At 37.0% G+C, this 24,392-nt stretch overlaps 1 protein-coding gene across 4 annotated transcripts in view; it reads left to right on the top strand.

Annotated features, from left to right (window-relative positions):
- ST3GAL1 (ST3 beta-galactoside alpha-2,3-sialyltransferase 1) overlaps positions 1-24,392 on the top strand; it is a 117,202-nt gene that overhangs the window by 23,547 nt on the left and 69,263 nt on the right. For all 4 annotated transcript variants that reach the window (XM_074202526.1, XM_074202527.1, XM_074202528.1 and 1 more), the window contains exon 2: positions 22,043-22,117. The gene's annotated coding sequence lies outside the window, so the exon portion shown is untranslated. The remainder of the gene's footprint in view (positions 1-22,042; positions 22,118-24,392) is intronic.

Here is a 24,392-nt window from a genome sequence, read left to right as displayed (position 1 = left end):
GGGACATTTTCAATGACTCCTTACTGATTCTGGCCAGAGATTCCTGTGTCCCAATTCCCCTTCAATATTTGAGGGTTCCCTGGCTTATCTCCTCCATTCTCTCTGAATCCCCTTGCCTTTCAAAAGAAATATTCTGGGTATAGTGCTAACAGGAAATGCCAGGTCAAAAAGGATATTTATGTCCTTTTCTAAGGATATATGAAAATGGCAGCTTAAATGGCAGACAGACCTCTAATGTCTACCTTCTTGGAAATGAAGAGCAAAACAAAGTCTTTTATGTTCAATGGTATATAGCAGGAAATACAAAAAGAGCATTGACTTGGAGTAAGAGGACCTTACCTTTACTTGATCACTATCTCCCTGTATGTCTTTGAGAGACAAAATGACATAGTGGTAAAAGAGAAAGACTTGGTATCATTGGAAATCTTTATTTTAAGCTCACTTTGACCACTTGCTAGTTTGGTGTGGTTTCTCTGAGTCTTAGTTGCATCATCTGTAAATTGTGTATAATAATACCTGGGTACTTACATTACAGGACAGCAAGGTAGTACAATGGTTAGAGTGCTGGACTTGGAGTCAAAATGATTCATTTTCCTGAGTTCAAATCTGGCCTTAGAGACTTGCTAGCTATGTGACCCTGGTCAAGTCACTTAACTGTGTTTGCCTCAGTTTCTTCACCAGTAAAAGGAGCTGGAGAAGGAAATGGCAATCCATTCCAGTATCTTTGCCAAGAAAATCTCATATGGGATCACCAAGAGTCAGACACAACTGAAAAATGACTCAATAACAATAAAACTTAAGTCACAGATTGTATCAAATGAGATAATGTTAAAATATAGAATGTTAGAAGTAAAAGGTACTTTAGATTATAGGATATTAGAACATGCAACAACACAACATAGAATGTTAGAACTAGAAGGAATATTAAACCACAAATGCTAAAAACAAAGAATGTCAACACTAAAAAGAACCTTGGAACATTGTATTAAAGCTGGTAGAAATCTTAGAACATAGAATTTTAGAATGTAGATTTTATTTAAGGTCCTTGGCAGGTTTGGCTATCTTATTAAAACTCTCCATTTCAGATGTTTTGGTAAATATGCCAACCAAAGCATTGTGTATAAAAATGGGCAGGGCATGCTATCAGATTCTGATGCTCACCTATTTCAACTTTCCCAACCAAATCCCTCATCAAACAATGGCAGGTTGAATTTTGCTTTACTAAATAAAGGTCATTCCCCTGGGGTCTGACCACAAATGTTGGTGGTAGGAGTTGGAAGCTGAGTAAAGGGTATGTTTTTTTTCTTGGAGGGGGTTGAAAATTGGGAAAGAAACTAGAATTGATAAAATATAAGCCACTGATTGAGCCATGTAAAATAAACAGTAGCTTAGCCAGCCAATTGACCAAATTATTCAGCACTCATCAATCAAATTGTTGTTGTTGAGTCATTTTTCATTCATGTCTGACTTTATGTGAATTTATTCGGGATTTTTCTTGGCAGAAATACTGGAGTGGTATGCCATTTTCTTTTCCAACTCATTTTACAAATGAGGAAACTGAGGCAAACAGGGTTAAGTGACTTGCCTAGAATTACCCAGTATCTGAGTAAGTATCTGAGGCCAGATTTGAACTTAGAAAGATGAGTTTTCCTGGCTCCTGGCAAACACTCTTTCCTATCCCCTGGGCCACTTAGCTGTCCAGTGTAGCTAGGAACTAGACAAGTATATACATCATTACTCCAGTCTTAAGAAAAGTAGAGTATAGTTTTTAACTATTCTGGTTTTAGATCTACCATCAGCAAATCTGAGTTTTGATTCTGGTTTTGACTCTTCTGTCTGTGTCACCATGAGAAAGTCATTTCATCTCTCTATGCTCCAGGTTCCTCATCTGTAACTATATAATAAATAATACTTATATTACCCTCCTTGCAAGGCTGTTTTGATAAAAACTTTTTGCAGACTTTCATGCTCCATATGAATGATTTTTTATTGCTGGGCTATCATTTCTAAGTCTATGCAACCAATTCACACTTCTGAGAGTCAGCCTATAGGGATGAAAAAAACATAATAGATTAGAAGTTAAGGAGCCTGACTTGTCTTGTGACTTTGGACAAATTTATTTTACCTTTTCCAGGCATCTGTTTCCTCATCAGTAAAATAAAGGGGTTAAACTAGAATGAGTTTTCAGGTCCCATTTACCTCAAACATCCTGTATTCTTGAATTCTGAATGTCCCCTTGGACATTGTAATGTATGTGCAAGCATTCTATATTTTAAGGCCCCTTTTGGCTGTTTTGACTGCTATATTCTATGAATCTTTCTAACTCTCATCATTCTAGATTCCTGTCCCAGCATTTAATCTTCCCAGATCTCTCACAGTTTCAATATTCTTTGACCTCTGTGCCTCCCATTGGCTTCTTTGTCAGGGCCCATCTTCCTAGTTTTACCTATTTTGAGGCAGAAAAGCAGCCTTGTTTATTACAAAGTTTTCTCTCTTCCTCGAACCAAGACAATGATCTCCAGTGATCTGGAAATACTCAAATCCCCCAGGCTAGAAAGACCATTATTAAAATTAGTCTTTTGAAAACAATTCCATCCACATATGGGTTTAGATTTGGGAAAGTTACAAGAAAGCTGACAGATCAATGTTGGCACCTCTCTCTGACACTCTAATCTTGGGGCTTTCCAAACATAATAATAAATAAAATCAGAGTATATGGCTTTCCTTCACTCTAGGAATGATGATGCCACCTGAAAGAAATTGCTGATTTGCTTATTCCAAGTGTGGGAGAAGTGGGAAGTGGGAAGGGGGCAGGGGACATAGGAAAAAAGGAGTTAGAAAAGATTCTTGTATAATCAAGAGTTTTGGAAAAAAACTGTCACTTTGGGGGCTTCATTTTCCTCATCTGAAAAATGAAGATTTGAACTATGTAATTTCTCAACTTTCTAACTTTGGAACTCTCTTATCCTTTTTTGGTTATTCCTTTTGGTGGAATCTCAGCATTTGTCCCCTTAACTTTCTTAAAAGGGATGATTAGAAAGGTAGTAACTCTACAAAGTCCCTTTTGAGCTGACTGCAGAATGATATAGGAAAAATGGGCTTGTATTAGCAGTGAGCAGGAGGCTTGGACAGTTATGGCTCTGCTTATGGCTCTGCTGTTCAGTGGCCTTAGAGAAATCATTGACCTCAGGACCTCAGAACCTCAGTTCAAAAGGTCTGTCTTAACTTTCTCTGCTCCTGGCCTGTCACATGGCTATTGAACAAATAAAATAATTGAACACACTTTATGAATCTGACTTTCTATCCATGTGCTCAGCTATGTGTGTTATCATGGAACATGTATCTAGTTAAAAGGAAATGATGTACTTGCCCAAAACCAAACAAAACCCACATCGTGGGAGGTAGCCTCCACAAGCTAGAAAATCCTCTTAAAAAATGTTGGCTCTCCCTTTGTACCAGAAAAGTCTGAATTTTTTTATTTTTCTTTCCTGGGCTGTTTACAGTATCTTCTTATAGAATTGGGGTTTAAGTATTTGCTCATAGGTTCTGGCCTTCACATTTTGCCTGTGGCTTCAGCAAAATCCCCCCCCCCCATATTCTCATTTAATTTCTTATGCCAACCTGTGTTAAGTCACAGTGTGGGAGGGATTACTGCGTATGTATTAAGCATGACTAAATAGTAAACCAGTGATAGAGGGTATTTTCAGGAGTATTATCTATCCATAAATGCCACTGGATTGGTTCTCTGTGCATCATCTTGAACTAGATATTTTCCAGAAGTATCATATCTAAAGGTGAGAAACCAACCTGGGCAGAGACTAGAAACCATGTCATTTGAGGCTTGGAGGAAATGGAAATGATTATCTTAAAGTAGTGGGAAAAGCTAGGAGGTTGGAGGGAGAGTAGGCAAAAGAGGGACTTAATACTTAATAGTTATTTTCAAGTATTTGAAAAGCAGTTGTGTGGAAAGAGGATTATTAGATTTGTTCTGCTTGGCCCTGTGGATCAGAATTAGGAACATTTCTGAAAACTGCACCAAAACACTCAATGTAACAAGAAACATATGACTAGTCAGAGCTGTAAGAAAGAGGAATGGGCCACCTTGGTGGGTAATGAATCTTCCTATCTCTTCTTGTTGTTCAGTTGTTCCGACACTTCATAACCCATTTGAGGTTTTCTTTTCAAAGATAGTTCTTCAACAGGAATGTATCTTAAGGAATCCTCCAGCTTGGTCTTCCCATCACCAACAGTGACCAGAGCACTAGGTAGCACAGTGGATAGAACACTGTTCTTAGATAGAGTCAGGTTGGTAGTTCAAATCCAGCCTCAGACATTTGCCATTTACTAGCTGTGTGACCCTGGGCAAGTCACTTAATCCTGATTGCCTCCCATCCAGAGCCATCTTCAGTTATCTTGATTCATCTCTGGCCAATGGATTCAGATGACTCTGGAGGAGAAAGGTGAGACTGGTGAATTAGTACAGCTTCCCCTCACTCAAATCAAATTCATGTGTTTGTCATGGCATCCTCTCCCTGATGTTGTGGTCTTCTTTAAAAAATGAAGGACAAACATTATTATAATCTTAAGGAATCTATATAAAGATTTTAATTGGCAAGGAAATTCAAAGATTAAAAAAAGCTATTGGAAAATTTTTGCATAGGTTGAATATGAATCAAAGGGAACTTTGGAGAAAACAGTCATAGTCAATCAGTCAATTAACATTTATTAAGCTTCTAAGATGTACTAGGACTGTGCTAAGCACTGTACCTCAAATAGAGGCAAAAAAAGTCCCTGCCCTCATGGAGCTTATCATTTTAGTGGATGAAACAAAACATTCAAATATATATAAATAAGGTACATATATATACAATATGTGTATATATATATATATATTATTCATATGGTAAATAGTAATAATTAAAAGAAGAAAGGCATTAGAATTTTGAGGAGTTGGGAAAGGTTTCCTGTAAATGGTGGAATTTTAACTGGGACCTGAAGTCTGGAAACCTGTTGACTGAGATGTGAGGTGGAGAGAGAGAGAGAGAGAGAGAGAGAGAGAGAGAGAGAGAGAGAGAGAGAGAGAGAGAGAGAGAGAGAGAGAGAGATTGCATTCCAAACCTGGGAGAAAGCCATATGGCCAGAACTAGAGATGGTTATCTAGTTCATAGAGGAGATAACAAGTCAATTCCTTTCATCAGAAATTCATTTTCCAGGTATCCTGATTCATGAAGATTTCGTTGTATGATTTTGAGTGTTTATAATGTGCCAAGGCCTTTAAAAACTGGCTCCATCTAATGAACAGAATAGGAACACCAAAAGGACAGGCAATTAAAAGAAAGTGGTCCCTGCTGTTGGTATTTGTGCCTTCAAGCAAATAGACATATATATATATATATGTAACTTATTTTTTGTACTCACTTAAAATTTACAAAGGTTTTTATATACATTATCTCTTTGTGGTATTTTAGAATTTAACCTTCATCCAACCTACAAGCTCCTTAAGAACAGAGACTGGTTTTTTGATTGTATAGGTTCTTAATAAGTTTGCCAAATAATTCTGCCCTACCAGACTCATACTGTTATTGCTGGATCTGGAGTTAGAAAGACCTGAGTTCAAATTCTACTTCAGATACTTATTTAGTTCTTTAACCTTGGGCAAGTCATTTAACCTAGACCTGAGTTTCCCATCTGTGAAATGGAGTTATTGAGGATCAACTTATTTATTATATTGTAAAATGTTTTGTAAACATTAAAACACTTTATTTTCCTTAACTAGTAGTTGTAGTCATTGTCTAATAGTTTCTTGAAGTTTAGAAAGGATAGTTGACTTGCCCAGAGTTACATGATTATGAGCCACTCCAAGATTTAGACATACCTAAGTCTTCCTGATATCAAGTCCAATCTTCTAACTACTATATGTCTCTACTGTGATGCAAGGCAATATTATTATTAAAGGAAAAGTTGATTTGGGCTTTGAAATTCAAATACATTCCATTGCTGAACCTCTCATTTTCTGCTCTTATAAAATGAAGATAATAATCTTTAGCATTCCTCATTTCCTCAAGGATATACTTACATGGATAAACAATTCCTTCAATATTATAAGTAATATTCATGGACTCTGGGAGAAAATTGCTATGGAAAGTTACAAGATGTAAGATATGCTTGGAATGCTCTGAAATTGGGGGGAAATAGCTTTCAAATTAGGGTTCTCTTTCTCAATCTACCACTAACTCACTTGGGTAAACCCCTTACACTATCTTGGTCTCAGTTTCTCTGTCTATAAATTTCAATTCAACAAGCATGTGTTAAATGACTTTTGTCTGTAGGTTCTGGTTTGAACAAGATGACCTCAAGGGTTCTACCCAGACCTATCATTCAATGAGTTTACCATTTGTTGAATGATTTTGACAAATACTCAGATTTTCATATGGTCTGCAATAATGATGAAAATAAAGAATAAATAAATTAATTAATACTTTGATTAACACCAAATTTTCAAATAGCAAGTTAGAGAAAGAACTAAGGTTCAGAGAAGGCAGAATTGCCATCAAAAATTTTTATTGTAATCAATATAAAGTCTTATTCTTGGGCTCAACAATCAACTTTCCATATTCAAAATGGGGAAGGTATGATTTTTAAAGCATTTTGTCTGAATGAGATATGTGGTTAATAATGAACTGAAATTATCAATATCAACTTCGAAAACAAAGCAATTAATATGGTTATGGGGCTATGTTGATTTAGTCCTCCTACATCTGTCCTGGTCAGTACTAATCTAGTTCTGTTCAGTTTTGGATGCCACATTCCTGAAAGGACCTGGATTAGGTGGACAGTATACAAAGAAGCCTGGAAGAGAAGTGGACAAATTTTATGGCTTTCATCATGTATTTAAAAACTTCTCATATGACAAAGTAAGGAGCATTTTTCTGTTTGGCCACAGAGGACAAAACTTAAGAGCAGTGGTTGCAGAAAGGAAAATTTATGCTTGATGTAATCTGGAATGACTAACCTGGGGTCTGTGAAATTAAAAAATATATAATTTTTAAAATTTCAATACAATTGTTTTCTTTTATAAACCTATATACTTTTAAGTATTTAAAAATTTTTGAAAAGGGGTCTTTAGGCTCCATCAGACTGTTAGAGGGGTCCATGAGATACACACAACAAAAGAACTGCTGATAAAGAAATTCCTAAAGATTAGAGTGATCCCCAAATGAAATGGGCTGTTTTGGAAAGTTTTAGGTTCCCCTTTATTAGAGCTCTTCAAGAAAAAGCTAGATATGGCTTGTCAGGTCATTTGTGGTGGCAAGTGAAAGAATGAGAGTGAGGGAGAGTTTGGGGGAGGGTTGAGCAGGGGGCAATGGTACAGTTTCCTTTAGGCATTAGGCTACATGATCATTGAGGTACCTTCCTACTGAAACTCTGTGATTTTGAGTCTATGGAATCCATGTTTATAACCCTTCTGCCCCAATTTTCCATGTCTATTTAGAAATAGTAATCAGATCAACATTGCCATTTCTTTTTATTTTTCTTTTGCAAGGCAATGGAGTTGAGTGACTTGCCCAAGGTCACACAGCTAGGTAATTATTAAGTGTCTGAGGCTGGATTTGAACTCAGGTCCTCCTGACTCCAGGATCAGTGCTCTATTCACTGCATCACCTAACTGCCCCAATATTACTATTTCTTTGGCAAAGGGCATGGCAATTGATTTTTCTATGGCACCATATATAATGATATAATGGTATAATGATACCTGTGATTTTTCAGATCAGACACTCTGCCCTGGTCACCATTCCTCTATATGCATGACCTCTTCCAATTTATATGGTATCTTTTAGGCCAATGTAAACACTTAAATATTCATTCATTCATTCATTCAGTCACCTGAAGCCTTTGCCTTCTTCATGGGGAAAGAGAGATTTTTAATTTGGCAGAACTTTACCATTAACCTAGTGTATAATCTTGGACAAGTGTTTTTTTTTTCTCTATGGGCTTTAGTCTCTTCATCAGTAAAAACTAGGAGAATGAGTTTTGAATACCATGGTCCTTCTTGTTTTAATATTCTCTGATTATGCCTATTGAGGATGTTCTTGATCTCTGGAGAGAGAGAATGAGAGTGAGATGGGATGTACTAGTCAGTACAACAGAAAGTTCAACAGAAACAAGACTCAGGAGATACTTAGGTTTACAGGTTCATGGAATGTTAGAGGCTTTAGAATGTAGAACATAGCTGGAAGCTGGAAGAGACCTTAGAACACAGAATGTTAGGGCTGGGAGGGACCTCAGAATCTAGAAGGTTTTAATAATCCTTAAAACATAAGACTGTCAGAGCTAGAAAAGGTATTTATGATCCCCTAATCTAATCCTCTCATTTTTAATATCTCATCTTCCATAACACAAGGCAGAACAAAGCAGACCAATTGGTATGAGTTGGAACTAGTAGATTTTATTGAGTATGTTCAGTTGTGACTTGAGCCAGGCACAGACCTCTTGGGGGTCATAGAATCAAACATAATAGGCTCTGCTAATGCTCAGTCACTTACCAAATGTTATTAATGAGTCCCCAAGTCATGGGCAAGGGACCAAAGCATATCATCCTGCCATCATAGTGTGGTAATTCAATACAGCCCGATGGCTTGTGGGTGTCCTACAATGTGCTGTTTCTATGCAAGGCATTCTCCTGGGGAAAGTTAACAGCTTTCTGATTAGCTAAGCCTCAGTGATGCTCTCAGAATTACAGAATCACAATATTATAGAGATAGAAGTAACTCAGAAACTACCCAGGTTAATCTGTATCTCATCTATGAGCAAGTGGCCGGCAGGTTGTCATTTCTGCTTAAGCATATCTAGTGAAAGGAGACTCACCCCTGAAAAAAAAGCAGCCCATTCTTTTGTTGGATGACCAAGATTATTAAAAAGCATTTCCTTATATTCAACTAAAATCAGTACTGTAGGCAAATTAATTGGAAAGTCCCTTCTTATTCCCTGGAAATAGGTCCCTTTTACCCTTTTGGGTAAGAAAAGAAACAACTTTAATACCATTGTTCCTTCTTGAGGAAATAAAGACAGAGGAACAGAGAGATAGAAAGACAACAACTATGCCTTTACCTTCTTCTGTGCATTGAAGAAGGAACAGAATGGTTGGGTGTGCAGGGGCAAAACTGGCATTCTTGCTATAAGGGGAGACTGAGGCTTATGTAGCCCTTGAATCTAGGAATTCTGATCTGTAGTAGGACTAAAGTTGATCATGTGTGAACTCTAAATTTGGCACCAATGTGATGAGGTTGTCTAAAGTGGAGACAACTGGAGCAGGTCAGAATTGAAGCTAGCTAAAGCATTTAATGCTCATCTTCAGGAAGGTCAAGTTGAGACCAATGAATATCCACTGCCCCAGAAGTCTGGATGAGATAGGGACACTCACTTTTACAAAAAGAGGTAGGGTGTAATAGGGAACAAAAGGCAAGATTTGGATTTTTCAAGATTCAGGATCTCAATTTTTCTAGCAGCTCATCTTAGAGAGGTTTCTGTGTTGACCAAAAGTTGCACTCTACTCTGTATTTCTCTTTGACATTTAATTGTATCCCACAGTACATGCAGCAATTAGTCCCCTGGCCCACTCTGGTTTCCTTTTTCTATCCAGACACATGTCTGGAAGGAAAGGAAATAGTGAACTAAAACAGCCTATTTGATTAAAAGAGCCAGGAGCCTTAATGAGTCTGACCCTTCCCCTTTCCCCCAAGGATTCAGATGTTCCCACTGACTGGGAAAGCCTTAAATTTTTTTATTTGATCAATGCTGCCTTCCTTTGCAAGATGTCCATAGAATTGTGTCAGCCAGATCTTTTTACTCCCTAGCTAAAACAATACAGGTTTTGTTTTGTTTTTTAAAGTATCTGCTGGACCAGAGTGAAGACAAAGTCAGTAAGACAGACAGACAGTCATAGACAGATTTCCAAATGGGCAGTTTCCATCTATTTATATAAATCTCTCAAGCCATTCCTACAATTTATAATGTTAAGAAACAAAGACAAAAATCTACATAAAATTTAAAACAAAGGTACACAGTCTAGGTCAGGTTTTATGGTTTGCTGAAATAGAATAATACCAAGTTAAAATGACAAGCTACAGAAACATTTTCTTATAATAATTTCGTCTAATCGAAGGGAGAGAAAAAGTACTGCTCCTAAGTGGATGGCTCAAAGGACTTTTCTGTTCTTAATATAATTATTATTCTAATCAATTTCATGGAATATAGTTCCTGCCTAAACTGATCTGACCTCCCTTTTTTTATTTAGTGATTTTTCAATTGGGTTCAATTCTGTATGACCACTTTTGAGATTTTCTAGGCAAAGATATTGAGTTGTTTGCCAATTCCTTTGCCAGCTCATTTTACAGATGAGTAAACTGAGGCAAACAGGGTCACACATCTTGTAAGTCTTTGAGCCTGGATTTGAACTGAGGTCTTCTTGACTCTAGTCCTGGCACTCTATCTACTGTGCCACCTATCTGCCCCTCTCTTCTTAGAAACTAGCAAAAATATTTGATTTCAAGGGATTGTTTCCTTGGAGTATGATGGAAGTATTGATATGATTTTCTATTCAGATGAGGCCAAAGACTCATGCTAATATTATTTCTTAATGTTTTAAAAGAAATAGGAGGCTTAATGGGTATGTTTCCTTACCAGTTTGGCTGGAGTAGAGTCTGTGGTTTAGAAGGAATGTGTGATATCTGGATCATCTTGAATACCATGATGAAAATTTTGAATATTATTTGGTATACATTTCAGACTTTATTTTGGAGGACATCTATGCATAGAATATTAATTAGCATTTGTCATAATTCATATATTTTAAATAAGTTTGGATATTCTATATTTTCAGTTTAAAATGGCAATAAAACTTTTGAGACAACTTATTTGTCTGTGAAAAATTAAAAACTATCATATATATATGTGACCATTTGATGTAGTGGAAAAAATACTAGATAGGGAATTAAAACATTTGAGTTCTAGTACCAGCTCTGTTAATGACTTGTATTACTGTGTTACTGCCCAGAGTCTCATTTTCCCTTATTGTAAAATTGGAGTTGGGGGAAGGGAGAAGAGTGATGTAATGTTTCTAGCATATCTGAAAAGGCATGTTCTAACATTCTTTGAAGATTCCTTCTAACTCTTAACATCCTAGAATTTTTGACATTGTTCTAAGTTCATATCTAGAGGGAACACTGGGAACTATGACATGTGTGGGATAAAGAAAATGTTCTGTCCCATTTTGAAATAGTACAGACTTTGCTAATTGACTTGGAAACTTTTTTAAACAGTTCAACCTTTAGAAGAACTTAAGATAGCAGCTCATCCAACCCTCAGTATAACTGTGGCTGTGGGAAAAATTGTGCTTTCCTACAAATCACATTCATGACCTTTCATTTTCGGTTCTGCCAATTACCTTTGAGGGCTCAACAACTAATATAAATTTGAACACAAATTTTTTTAAAGAAGGTTATTTTTTATTTTATTTTTTCTTTCAATTGCATGCAAAGATAGTTTCCAACATTCATCTTTTTGTAAGATTTTAAGTTCCACATTTTTCTCCCTCCCCTCCTTTCCCTCCCCCTCCCCACAATAGCAAGTAATCTGATATAGGTTATGCATGTACAATTGTATTTAACATATATCCACATTAGTCATATTGTGAAAGAAGAAGAATCAGAACTAAAGGGGAACAACCATGAAAAGAAAAAAAAGCTTTAAAAAGTAAAAATAGTATACTTTGGTCTGCATTCAGATTACAGTTTTTTTCTCTGGATATGTATGGCATTATCACATGTCTTTAAGAATTGTTCTTGGGACAGCTAGGTGGCACAGTGGATAGAGCACCGGCCCTGGAGTCAAGAGTACCTGGGTCAAATCCGGTCTCAGACACTTAATAATTACCTAGCTGTGTGGCCTTGAGCAAGCCACTTAACCCCATTTGCCTTGCATTGAACTGCTGAGAGGAGGTAAGTCCATCATAGTTGATCCACCCAATGTTGCTATTAATATGTACAATGTTGCTCACTTCACTCAGTATCAGTTCTTATAAGTTTTTCTAAGTTTTTCTGATAACTGCCTACTCATGATTTCTTCTTATAGAACAAAAGTATTCCATTATATTCATAAATCATAACTTGTTCAGCCATCCCCCAAATGATGAACATTCTCTCACTTTCCAATTCTTTGGGATTACAAAGAGCTGCAGTTTTACTGCCCATTGGACATTGTTCCAAATTGCTCTCCAGAATGATTATATCAGTTCACAAGTGAACCAACTGTGCATCAATCAGATCCTTTCCAGGTCTGATTTTTAACAATTCTACTCTCTGAGACTCAGTTTCCATATCTATTAAAATAATCAATGATAAAATGATAAAATGGATGGATGAACTCTGAAGTCCCAGCTATAACATTCTGTGCCTTAAAATTCTCTTAAAATCACACATGCGTGCATACACACACACACACACACACACACACACACACACACACACACTGATCCAAAGTCACACAGGTGCAGCAGAACTTGGTTTCCAACTCAAATCCAGTGATTCTTAGATCAGCATTCTTTCCATTGCATCCTGTGGAAAGGGGCTTAGAATCATTCTGGTGGGCAGAACACAACTTGGAGAAAAAGCACACTTTACAAAGAGGCAAATTTAGGCTTGATATCTGAGAAAATATCCTAACAACTAGAGCTATCTAAGGGTGGAAGCAAGTGACCTTTTCTCACCACTGAAGGTCTTCCAGTAGAGCCCAGATGACCTCTTCTCAAATGGGATTCCTATCAATTATAAGTTAGACTAGATGACAGCTAAGGTCCCTTCCAATTCTAAATTCTGTAATTCTATTGTCCTGCAAGGTATTTTTATTAATTTTCCCACTTCATAGACAGGGAAAAGAGTGAGTGACTTGAATATCCAAGGGGCTGAATAAATTTTTGCTGAATGGAAGCACAGAGGGTTGAATGCTTAGCCATAGTCCCCCAGCTTATAATATCAGAGGAAAGGTCTTTTTTACTTAATACTACATTTGAATCCTGGTTTCTGTGCTGAAACCAGGTATATGATCCCAGGGCAAGTTATTTAGTTTCTCTGAGGCTGTTCCTTTATCTGTAAAATGTGGATAATAACGACACTTACCTCAGTGGGATAGTTTTTGAGATCCAGTACCAAAGCATTTTTACAAATATGAGAGTGTTCCTTAAATGTGAGCTGTTTTTGTTGCTGCCATATCACAGCCTTTCCCAATCATTGCTCCTGTTTAGGGAGAATTTGTAGGTCTGGTGCAGTGGGAGAGGAACAGAAAATGTCAGAAAGGGCCCAGGGCTGTTTTTAGGGGTCTGCCAGGTAAGTGGGAAGAGAGGCAGCAGGTAGCAAGGGTACCTTCCCTTCTATGGCTCAGGGCTGGGACTTAATGCTCTTGACGGCTCCTGCCTCTTGGGACCAGCCTTGGAAAGCACACACAGACACTAATGAGTTGAATGCTCCCCAGATCTCAATATTGTGGTCCTACAACAGCCCTGTCAGAGTCAATACCGTGACTAATACACTGCTGGAATCCAATAAATCAAATCCCCCCTGAAGACAGAGAAAGTGGTAGAAGTGCTGCTGTCTTTTAAGCATTCCTGCATGAATTACCATCAAATTCCTGACTCAAAGTGCCCTCCTTTTTTAATTGGGCAAACTTAACTGAACTTTTCTGGTTCCCTGTAAATGAGGTAAAGCAATCAGAACTGATGGATGACATCGAAAGGCAATACATTCTTCAACCCTCAGGAACAAAGTTGAGCTCTCTCATGTGGAAGAAAGATCTATCAATTTAGATCTTCTTAGGTTAAGAGAAAACATGGTATTCTGAACTTCGAGTCAGAGATGGGTTCAAGTCTGAGCCCATGCTAGTTCTATGGATCTATTCAAAGTAATTTCACTCCCCTAAGACTCAGGTTCTAGTCAATAAAAGGGGAATGATATTTGTGCTGCCTATATCACAAATCAATTATTAGAAAAATGTGAGTTAAGCCTTAGGAAGCGGTAGAAATGGAAATTGCTTGTTATTATTGCCTTTTCTTTACTCAGAACTTTATTATTATTATTATTATTATTATCTCTCCTTCACTCAGATATTGCTGTTATTCTTGTCTGTTCTTTACTCAGAACCCTCCAGTGGCTTCCTGTTACCTTCCAAATAAAGTCCCAATTCTTTAGCCCATCATTCAAAGCCACTAGTCTACCTTTTAAGCTGTATTTCATATGACTCATTATCTTATGTCTAGTCAAGAAGAATTATTTATGGTACTCTGAACATTTCCCACTTCCCTACATCTTTGACTTTGCTCAAGGTTCCCTCTACTAGGAATGTGCTATTCTCCTACCATCCTCTTTCCACTTAGAGGGCAGCTAATTGTTGCAGTGGATAGAGTATCAGCCTTGGAATCAGGAAGATGGAAGTTTGAATCCAGCCTCAGACACTTGCCACTTACTAACAGTGTGACCTTGGATAAGTACCTTATATCTAGGGCCATCTCCAGTCATCCTGATTCATATCTGGCCATTGGATTCAGATGGCTCTAGAGGAGAAAATGAGGCTGGTGACTTAGCATAGTCCCACCTCACTCAAATCCAATTCATGTGCTTGTCATGGCATTACCTCTCCAATGTCATGGTCTTCTTTGGAAATGAAGGACAAACTACAACAACAATCTTTCCACTTCAGTTTCTGCCTCTTGAAAGTTTCTGAGCTTTAAGGTCTAGCCCAAATGGCCCTTCTTCACTTGCCTGCCTCCTGAATCTGGGTATATAGCTTACCTTTCTTACTAAGCTGTAAGCTTATGAAGGAAGTCACCATCTCAATGATTTTTATTTCATTTTTTTAATTTATGGAATAAAAAAGCATTTACATAAAATAATAAAAAAAGATTTTACATGAAACTACAAATCTATTATGCACAACTTGCTATTCCCTTAGAATATACAACAAATATCTCATGTAATTTTTTTTCTTTTTTCCCTCCCCCTCCTCATCCTAGAGACAGCTACCATTAGACACAAATAAAAGTATGTATTTGAGTGTAGAATTATTTTATACACACATCTATCATTTCTTTCTCTGGATGCAGATAGTATCTTTCTTCATACATTTTTATAGTTAATTTGGGTATTCATAATAGACAAAATAACTTATTCTCTCATTGTTGTTCTTAAAACAATATTACTGTTACTATATACAATGTTCTCATGATTCTGCACATTTCACTCTTCATCATTTCATGCAGTCTTTCCACCTTTTTCTAAAATCATTGAGCTCATCATTTCTTATAGCACAAAGGTATTCCATCACAATCATAGACTGTAACTTGTTCAGCCATTTCCCAATTGATAGACATCTTTGTACTTTCTAGTTCTTTGCCACCACAAAGAGAGCTGCTATAAGCATTTTAGAATATATAGGCTCTTTTCCTTATATCATTGTTCTTGAACATATCAGCTACTTAACTGTTTATTGATTTGAATTGTTTTTAGTTAAATGTTATTCTTCCAATGAACAAGTATTTATTTTCTTTCCCTATTTCTCTCCCTCAAAATAAAAATAAAGAAGGAAAAAGAAAAAACAATTCAGTCATAACAAATATACATAATCAAGCAAAATAAAAATATATTAGTCATGTCCAAAAATTTACATCTTATACTATATAATGGGTACTTTGTTTCTTTGCCAAAGATAAGTATCATTATTCTCACTGATCCTCTAGAATCACAATTGGTCATTGTGTTGATCAGAGTTCTTAAGCCTTTAAAAGTTATACATTTTTACAGTGTTATAACTGAACAAATTATTTTCCTGGTTCTATCCACTTTACTCTGTTTCAATTCATTCAAATCTTCCCCATGTTTCTCTGAAACCATCTCTTTCATCATTTCTTAATAGCACAATAGAGTTTAATCACAATCACATACCAATGCCTTCAATTATCCCTTCCAAATAATAAACATCTTGGTTTTCAGGGATTTTAGCTGTAAATATTTTTGTAGTTATGGGACCTTTTCTTCTTTCTTTGATCTCTTTGGGTATAGAACTAGTTCAATTTGAATTGATTAAAATTTGAGAGGCCATCATCACACTCATCTTTAATTACATCTTTCCATAATAATAATTATTATTATATCTAAAAACAGACATACCTTATAGGAGGCACAGAAGTTTCCTATAGGGGGAAGAGCCAAGATGGAGGCAGGAGAAGAGACTCTCTTGGGTATTACCTCCAAAATATTTCAAAAACCTTAAAATTATTATTCTAACTGAATTTTCAAAAGAACCCACAGAAAGATCCAGTGAGGCAATTCTCCAGCCCAAGGCAACCTGGAAAATAGTGGGAAAACTGTTTCATGGTATTGGAGGGGTTACACCACACTAGAGTGAAGGAACTTCAGCCTCCCAGGAACAACCCCAGGGCACCTGGGAGGGCCAGCTCCGGGCAGCAGAAGCAGTTTCCTGACCTGTACCTGAGGAAGCACCAAACTTCAAAGATCAGCAGGGAGACTTTTGTTAGAGTGAGTTTGAAGCCCAGGCCCTCAGAGAGCCTGTGGCACTCAGCACAGCATAGATCCCAGGAAGCAGAAGCAGGCCCCGGGAGCCACCCGGCAAGGGCCTCCAGAGAGCTTCACCCTGAGTACTCAGCCCACAGAAGGTAAGGGAGTGGAGGGAGACTGCCAAGGTCTGTCCTCTGTCCCTGAAACAGAACTCTGGGACTTTGACCACATTCAGACTCCGGTTACAGTCTAGGCCCCCCCATAGAGCAGCCCCCCCTCCACAGCCCCATGGCAGAGGGGTGCGATTGTGGTCATTCACAGACTAGGAAAGCAGTCAGAGCCTCACACACTGAGGTCCTTGTGTGGGGGGGGTGGAATGTCCCAATAATACTCAAAAGCCCAGGAAGCACCCCCAAAACCAGGCACAGGCTGGGGAAATAAGTAAACAGAAAAAAAGGAACCTGACCATAGACAATTATTTGGTCCCATAGAGCACCAAAATACTCAATCTGAAGATGAGAAAATCCATGATTCTGCATCTAAAGACTCCAAGAAATATAGAAGTTGGTCTCAGCTATGGCAGAGCTCAAAAAAAGATTTTGAAAATCAAGTAAGGGAGATAGAAGAAAAATTGGGAAAAGAAATGAGAGAGAGATGCAGGAAAAACATGAAAACAAAGTCAGCAACTTAGTCAAGGAGATCAAAAAAAATGCTGAAAAAAATACCGTGTTAAAAACCAGCTTAGGTCAAATGGATAAAGCAGTTCAAAAAGTTATTGAGGAGAAGAATGCTTTAAAAAGCAGAATTGGCCAGATGGAAAAGGAGATAAGAAAGGTCTCTGAGGAAAACAAATCCTTTGGATGTAGAATGGAGCTAAAGGAAGCTGATGACTTTGCAAGAAATCAAGACAACACCAAAAGAACGAAAAAATTAGAAGAAAATGTGAAATATCTCATTGAAAACACAACTGATCTGGAAAAAAACAGATCCAGGAAAAATAATGTTAAAATTATTGGGCTCCCTGAAAGTCATGATCAGGAAAAGAGTCTTGACCTCATTTTTAAATAATTTCTAAAGGAAAATTGCCCTGATATCCTAGAAACAGAGGGTAAAATAGAAATTGAGAGAATTCATCAATCTCCCCTGGAAAGAGATCCAAAAAAAAAACCCAACTCCCAGGAATATTATAGCCAAGTTCCAGAACTCCCAAGTCAAAGAGAAAATATTACAAGCAGCCAGATGGACACAATTCAAATATCATGGAGCTGCAGTCAGGATCACACAGGACTTAGCAGCAACTATATTAAGGGCTCATAGGGCTTGGAATATAATATTCTGGAAGGCAAAAGAGCTTGGAATGCAACCAAGAATCAACTATCTAGCAAAACTAAGCATCCTTTTCTAGGGGGAAAGATGGACTTTCAATGAAACAGGGCAATTTCAAATGTTCCAGTTAAAATGACCAGAGCTGAACAGAAAGTTTGACCTTCAAGTACAGGACTCAGGGGAAACATAGAGAGGGTGGACAAGAAGGGTAAATTTGAGGGACTTAATAATGATGAACTGCGTGTATTCCTGCATGGAAAGATGATATTGATAATACTCATATGAAACTTCTCATTTAATAGAGCAGGTAGAAGGAGCTTTTATAGATGAGGAACAGGAGAGAGATGAATTTGAAGATACATTGTAAAAATGTAGTCAATGGATGAAAGAGATATGTACTGGAAGAAAGAGAAAGGAGAGGTAGAATAGGCTAAAATATTTCATATAAAAGATAGTTCATGTAGCTTTTACAGTGATATATAAGGGGGGAAGGTGAGGGGGAATGACGGAAACTTCATTCTCATCGGAAATGCCTCAGAGAGGAAACAGCATACACACTCAATTAGGATAGAGACATCTAGAAGAAAAGGGAGAGAAGGGGGACAGAGGGGGATTTGGGTGATAGAGGAGGGGGTAGATCATGGGAGAGGATAGTCAGATATAACACATTTTCTTTTTTATTTTTTTCAAGGTGCTGGCATTGGGTGGTCTGTCCTGGACCCATGGGCCTGGTGGTTGCTAGGTCTCTGGCCTAGGATGTGGGCTTGGGGCTTCTTGGTCCCAGGGCCAGCACTATGTCTGCTGTGCCATTTGGTTGCCCTAAAGCACATTTTTGGAGAGGGACAGAGTGAAAGGAGAGAGAAAATATAATAGATGGTAGTGGGGAGGAATGGATGGAGGGAATTACAATCAACAACAGCAACTATGGAAAAATATGGAAGTAACTTCTCTGATAAAGAAAGTGATCCACCCAAGAGAGCTGATGGTATCAGAACACAGAATGAAACACATTTTTTCTCTTTTTTTTTACTTTATTTCTCATGAGGTCTTATATTTTTGGGGGGCAGGGGTATTATATTTACTCTTGCAACAAGAATATTTTAGTAATGTGTAAATAAAATAAAGAAAAATAAAAAATAAAAACTGAAAACTTTAATTAGCTCATTTAATATTTGAAGGGATTACCAATATTCAAGATAAAACCAAGAGTTTTAAATGAGCAATATTTTTGTGAAAAAAAGATTCCTATAATAACCCTGGTAGATAAGTCACATAAGGATTATTATCACCAATTTGCAGATAAGAAAGTTGAAATTCAGGGAAATTGAGTAGGAGACAACCTCACAGTTAGTTAAGTATCAAAGTCAGAATTTCTTGCCAAAAGCATCAAAATAACTCTGAAAAGCATAATTTTGGGAGCTAAAAAAAGGAGCTGAAAAAAACCCCTTATTTTTTCATTGCTGACATGCCCTTTTCTATCTGTGAGACATAACCCTCTAGGTTTCCCTTTCTAGCCTATAAAATTGGGCTCTTATTTAACCTGTATTTCTTCCAGAGCTTTGAGACCCAGATAAAAAACTTGGTATGAAAGTACTTTGAAAACTGAAAGGGCAGAGGTTGGGGGGGAATGTCAGAATGTGAGGGATTTCTGGTTTGTTGTTTCTTTTCCTGAGATGGCTGTAGGTTGGCATGGTCTGCTTTTTACCAGGAGCAATGTATGATTGTTCTGTAAAGCATGCTAGGAAGTGAGACACTGTCCTCTCTTACATGAAGTATGTGTGACTGATAGTATACAATTAAATATTAACTAGCACCTAAAATCCTTCCTCCCCTGATCATATTGAAATTCATAATGGCATCCTCATTCCTTTGTATAGTCATGGGAAGATCCATGATTATCAAATACAGATGCTTGTTGACCTTCATTTTCAAGGATTATTAAAATGACCTCATTATATTAGGGTCAAGATACATTGTATCTAACTGTGAGTGATCATACCAATATAAGCTCTAAAGGCTCTATCACAGGTCAAGTACAAATAGTCCATTGACAAGTATTAGCTGGGGAAAGGAACTTCTTCTGGCCAATGTCACTATCTACATGACCACGAGCAAATTCTTTGCCACTCTCCTCTATTTCCTAATCTGTAAAATGATGAAGTTTGATCAGAGTTCTCCTTCAGCTTTAAATCTTATGATCCTTTATAGGAGAGTATACCTATTAATAATTGGCATGCAATAGAAATCATAAGATCATAGACTACCAGACACTAGAAGAGAGCTTGGAGAGGCATTCTATTCCTCATAATTTACATATGAGAGAACTAAACTGAAGGGGGAAATAAATTTGTGTGAGGGGGTCCTGAGCCCAAAAATATGGGGGGAAATTCTATATTAGAGTCTGCTTTAGCTTCTTCTGTAATACTTCCTCCTCCTCCTCCCCACCCCCCTCACCCAGTTCCTAGTCCTCATTTTCCTATTCTTTCTTCCTTTCTTTTGTATTTGTCTCAGCTCCTCCGGAAATGAAATGTGGAAACCTGGGCTCAAAGCCATCCACTATGTCTCTCGGTCAGATACAGCCATCAGGAAATTAAAGGAGGGAGGGGGAAGGTTCCCCTCTTCAAGACTTTAGACTATGGAGAGGTTTTTAAATGTTATCTTCATTATAGGATTCAGACAACTGTAGGAGACCTCAGACAATTAACTAGTTGTGTGACCCTGGGCAAGTCACTTAACCCTGTTTGACCCAGTTCCTCATCTGTAAAATGAGTTAGAAAAGGAAATGTTTTGCCAAGAAACATACTTAGTATATATTTTGCTCATACTCATAAATATACATGTCATCTCCTCCATTATCACATTGTAACCTTCTTAAAAGTAAGGATCATTTCACTTTTGTCATTTATCCCCAGCACTTAACATGTAGTAGAATGCTTACCACCTAGTAAGTGCTATTTGATTAATAATTATCTGATATAGTTTACAAAATTTGTGGTTTCATATATTCATTATCTTATCTGAGTCTAACAACACTGTCAAATAGGCAGCAGAGCCAAGATTTGGACTCTGGTCTCTTGATTCAGTCTTCCACTGTGTCTATACTACAATAGATTACTTTTAATTTCTGGTTGAATGTCAGAGCCAGCATAGCAGACCAATTGTGCTGGGGGCCATTGACAAAATATTAATATCCGTCCAACCTACATTTAGGTAGCCCTCATCAGTTGGGGTGTGTGGTAATAAATATATACAGAACACTGCTTATCATATTTTATTATTATTATTGATAATAATTTCTTATTCCTATACAAACACTAGCATGCTGTGGGACTTTGGGGAAATCACTTAGCCTCTCTAAATTGCTTTTAAAAAGGATGTTGACAAACTGGAAGACACAGAGTAAGATGAGCAGGGTGATGAAGGTTCTTGAAATCAAGCCCCTTGAAAACTAGTTATAAAAGAACTGGGGACAGTTAGCCTAAAAATGAAAGATTTGGTGAGGGAGTTGCAAGAGACACATGATAACTGTTTTCAGATATTTGAAGGAGGGTCATATGAAAGGTGTATTAGTATTTTATCTCTTGAATGAAGAGAACAGAGGCAGAACAATAGACAAAAGTTATAAGATCTCAGACTTTGAAGATGTTAAAAATAAATAAATAGAAAACAAACAACAAAAACACTGACAATTAAGACTGTGCAAAAATCAAATGGACTGCCTTAGGGATTATTGAATTCCCTTTCCATATGTGTCATCAAGCAGAAGCTATATAGAGATCTTACTTTGGTACTGCACTGGGTTGGGGGGAGGATAGGATTGAGTAGATGACCTCTGAAGTCACAATGGAGTGCTGAGAAATGTTTAACAACTGGTTCCCCAAGGGAAAAATAACATACATAAAACAAACTTTTTAATTCAGTAACATTTTCTTCATTATTTTTCTAAAGTTTAGATAACCAACAATATAATAAATCAATCCCTGATTTGTAGCATTTCCATAATTCCACAGTGAAATTTCTCAGTGAAAGTTCAACAATTAGCTAATTATATCTGGTAGGAACTAACTCCAGCACACTCCTACTTCCAACTATAAGATTCAATACAATTTTAAGTCTTTATTAATCTTTATCTTCTTTTTCTCCTTTACTTACAGTGTGAGAAGTGCAGAGTGTGGAGTCATGAGGTCTGAATTTGAAACCTGTCTCTCTTCACTACCTTGTGGTCTTAAGTAAGTCATGTTAAATCTCTGGGACTCAATTTCTTTTTCTTATAAATGAAAGGACTGGATGAAAGGACTTCTGATGCCCTTTTCTAGATTAAGAATCCTGACTCCCCTTTTTAAATTTTTTTCCCCTTCTCCAGGGCTTTGTGTACATTCCCCAGATCTGTTTCTCTCTTGTCTAAGTTATTGAGTTACTCAAGACAAACCCGACCTCTTCTTATCACTTTTCCTAATGAGCTTCCTGGCATGACCTAAGGCAGGACTGATCCATTACCTTTATTAAAGAGGCTTATTTTGAAGGCTGTCATAGTAAGAGCCAAGACCCTAAAATTTGACCAGTGCATTTCTGGATGGTTGAACCTGCTTCTTCAACAAGCCAAGAGGCACTGTGACCTTCAACATCTTCTTCAGTAATATTATGTTTTTGTTGTTGTTAGTTTAAGACAATCAATCCCAGTGAAAATTTGGATGAGACAACCATGATAAGTTAGTTAACATAACCTTTATGGCATTCAAAAACCCCTTTGTAATCTACTCCCTTCCTTTTACCTATAAATTTTAGTTAGAACAAGGAAATTAAGAAGTTTGTTTCAGTAGAAAGGGCATTGGAATTGGGAATCTAGACTCCTAAGTTACAGGTCTAGCCCTGTTACTAATTTGCTGTTTGACTCTTAGCAAATTACTTCTGATCTTTGGACTTCAATTTCCTCACCTATAAAATGAAAGTTGAATTAAATGATCTTTACAGTCTCTAAAAGAGAAAAAAGAGCATGTATTTGAAGTCAGAAAACAAAATTCTGCCTTCCAAATATTTTGTCATTGTGAATTGGTTCAACATTAGAAACAGAGTTTTGTCTGTGGAAATGATATTAAAAATAATAAATTACTATCTACTTTGTTGCTTCTCCTGAAGATTCCTTGGGTCTTTCCATCTCTTGGTACTAGCATTTTTCTTTGACTGGTTCTCATGTTTTGAATGCTTTCCTTCCTCATCTCCCTCTGGTTTCCCTGGCTCCTTTTGTCTCAACTAAAATCTCATCTTTCCCCAATACTACTTAATTCTAGTACTTTCCTCCTCTTTATTATTTACTATTTTTCCTGGTCTAGGTCTTATTTGTACATAATTGTCTGGCTGTTTTCTCTCATATTAAATCCTAAGGTTCTTGAGGACAAGGACTGTTTTATATACATACATACATATACATATATATGTATATGTATGTATATGTTCCCAACATTTAGCCTATTGCCTGGCATTAATAGGTGTTAATAAATATTTTTTGACAGATTGACTTTCCATATGCCTTGCATATGGGAGTATAAAAATTGTATGACTTTTGGGATAACTCTGGAGAATTGAGTATGGCTGTCTCCAAGGTTAAGTAATATAGCAAGTGCTCAATAAATGCTTGTTTTATTCATTCATTCATTTATTCACCATCTTCCTTCCAAAGAGTCTTAACATATCTACTTTACTTCATATTTTGACCAATGCAAAAAATCAAAATGTCCTCTTGGGTTTAATAGCTCTTACCTTCACAAGATTCTTTCCAACATTCAAGACTCTTAAGGTTTATCTTTACATAAATCAAGCACCTTGGTACAATTATTATCGCTATTCTCATCGCAGTCTTTTCCTACCTCTCCTATGTGTCCTAACTTTTCTGCCAGAATACCCTTATGTGCTACTTCCATTATGGTCTTCTGTGCTCTAAACTCTTGCCATCAATGCCTCCCCAGTACCTGCACCATCCAAATCATAGACAATAAAGACAAAAATAAGGGACAGGGAGTCATAAGGCTTTGGAGCCTTAGAAATCATGAACACCAACTCAATCAGCAAAAATAATATATAAGCAAAACAGATCATTCCATGAAACATAAAACTGTGTGTTTAATGAACAGTTTTTGCCCTAGGGAAGAGAAGAGTTCCTTTGTTGGAAAAGGGGAAATAAGGGCACAAAAATGCTACGTACTTTTTAAGATATGATTGATATTTCCATTGGTTTTGTTTTTGGGTTTTTTTCTTTGTAAAAAGCGAAGACTTATAGGAATTGAGACGTGTTAGACATGGGGAAAGATCTATCTAGAAATGACTATTGTATAAAAGGAAAGAGCTTCAATAGAATTATTTAAATGATAAAAATAAAAATTCAGAGTAGGAGAAAGCTTTAATAAACTCTTATAGAAAGAAGAAGAAAGAGGAACCAGAGGGAAAATATACATGAAAAAAAACACTAAAAGTCAACTGACTTTAGTTAAATTCAGTGAACGGTATGGG

Source organism: Macrotis lagotis, chromosome X (genome assembly GCF_037893015.1).
Source record: "Macrotis lagotis isolate mMagLag1 chromosome X, bilby.v1.9.chrom.fasta, whole genome shotgun sequence".
NCBI lineage: Eukaryota > Metazoa > Chordata > Mammalia > Peramelemorphia > Peramelidae > Macrotis > Macrotis lagotis.
This window is presented reverse-complemented; position numbering and strand designations above follow the sequence as displayed.